The sequence below is a fragment of the Hippocampus guttulatus genome, chromosome 17 (genome assembly GCF_054856545.1).
Source record: "Hippocampus guttulatus isolate MCC_2025c chromosome 17, RoL_Hgut_1.0, whole genome shotgun sequence".
Taxonomy (NCBI): Eukaryota; Metazoa; Chordata; class Actinopteri; order Syngnathiformes; family Syngnathidae; genus Hippocampus; species Hippocampus guttulatus.
In genome coordinates this window covers 7,071,237-7,073,578 of record NC_141277.1, presented here as the reverse complement: position 1 = coordinate 7,073,578, position 2,342 = coordinate 7,071,237, and positions in this window count along the sequence as shown.

Genomic DNA, 2,342 nt, shown 5'->3' with positions numbered 1-2,342 from the left:
TCCACACGGAAGGCTCGCTTTTTCTTTTTTTTTGGCTCACACACGCACACGCAGATAACGGCCTGAGAAGAGGACAAATTGCACCAAAACGGCCGATTAGCCTTCGCGTATCCGACCAAATACTTCTTCAACCCGCGGGTCAATTCAACAGCATCGCAAATTCACAAGATGTCCTGAGGCGTCTTATAGATTTTGCTATGTGCACAGCATGCGCACGCACACACACACACAAAATGAAAATCAATAAATAAAGCACAGTCCCACTGGGGTGATGTGAGCTCCTATAGACCATTAAGTAATAAATTATTTCAGGCGAGTTTGACGGAGATTGTGCGAGAGTGGGTGCCGATAGACTGTAGATGAGGTGGGATGATTAAGATGAGAGGAGGGAAATGTGAATGGCATTGGAAGGGGCGCAGAGGAGAGACAGTTTTTGTTTTGGCAAAATGGGGGCGGGGGGTGGGCACTTGTGAAAAACGGAGAAAAAGGAAGGCACGGTCGCAAATTTATTGGTGTCCCTTTTGACCCTGACCAGTCAACAAAAATGAAAAATGAGCAGCTCGACAAAATGATAGTACCCTTGACATCTGATTGCAAAGCGTGTTGAGACAATGAACGCACAATTCAAACCATTTCTGCAAGTGTCACCGAGGAATTTTGACCTAATGCTCTTTAGCAAAGGAGGAGTGACATTAGGCGGCTTACGGCTCGTGTGGCTGAAAAAGCCGCTGCGTATTACAGAAGGGAGCGAGGGCACGGTGCGGGCTCACCTGCCATGGCGGGGGCCAGGTGAGATGGATGGTGGCAGTCAAGTGACACAAGCGAGGCAGAAGGAAATGAAGTGCAGCGGCGGCAGGAGGGATTTTCACGGGCGAGGGATGATTGGTAGCGCAATCTGAAGGCAGGGCGGAGAAAACGTGCGAATGTATATCTGCATGTATAATATATATTGTATATAAAACAGATGAATGGCATTTTCATTCATTTCTATGGTGACAGATGATTTTGTGAGACGAGTGTTTTGAGTTACAAGTGTGGTCGCGGAATAAGTCAAGACACCATTGCATGTGGTTAGAATTTGGGAGCAGTCAGGAAAAAGCTTTCCTTCAAGGGCTCACGGACTTGGCCAAAATGGGCTCAAAATTGTTGCTTCCAAACCAAAGCGGTGGATTTCTTGTCTCCTCTTGGGCGAGGGTCATTTTGCTCGTTTTGGTGGTTGTACTCATGATGCACGCCCAAATTTCATGTTGCAGAGTGAAACAAAATTACTATCATGCTAATATTGGGGGGGGGGGGGGCTAGCACGGGGGGATGTTTGTGTCATGCCTCAAGAACTAAGAACATGACATGACTATGGGTGCATAATATTTGTGCATATTTTTGGTTTTGAGCATGGCCAAAGAAAAATAATGACAAGGGAAAAAAAATCTAAAGGGCCTTCTTATATGCTACCTTTGTCCTATCACATATATTCTTCCCTGAACCTCTGATTTCTTGTTTCACCCTGCTGCCCCCCCCCCCCCCCCATCCCTTACACCAAAGCCCAGCTGCAGAAGAAAAATCTGAAACAAGGTCAGCCAGCAGACATTTATCCCCACTGCGTTGGAGGACTCGTGCCAGCGCATCAATTTTGCCGTAAGAAGCACGAGTGCATACAATTACAGGAGGCAAGCCGTGATGGATAAACGGAGCGTGAAAGCGTCCAGAGGCAAGCAATAAGCAGACTTGCTAAGAAATAAAGTGCCATACAGGCAGATGCTTATCAAGAACTGTGAGTGGAGTGTGCAAACAAACACTCCATGTTTAGTAGGGCGGCTGCCAGCAGAAGCGAAAGACAACCCATTACATGTGTGTACATGAAGCTAACCGTGGAAGTGGGTTAGCGCATTTTGGTGACTGGCCAAGTCAATCACTGGAACTGAACCCAATTGAAGAGGAGATTTAACCAGCTAGCCTGCAGGTGACGAGCTACTTTGCTCAGGAAGCTAACATAGCAGTCGACATCTTCACTCGATGCTCCTTCTCGTCAAACGGCACAAACGGATGAGGCTCAAATGCAATGAAAAAAAAAATTCAAATGATAAAAATCCAAAGTCACCGGAAGTGGTTCTATACCAACTCTCGTTGACAAGCCTCTCAAGCCAATGGGAATGGACCAAACCAAAAGCTACCAAAATCACAGCAATAACTACAACAAACAACACTTTTCCTGTGCAGTCAGCGGCAAAAAAAACGGCATGACACCCAAACACTGGGACAAAAGTACTTGGACACCGTCTTTCGACTTACAATGACTGCTGCAGTCTTCTACTTCTCCTCTTACCACTGCCGCAAAAAAGCGA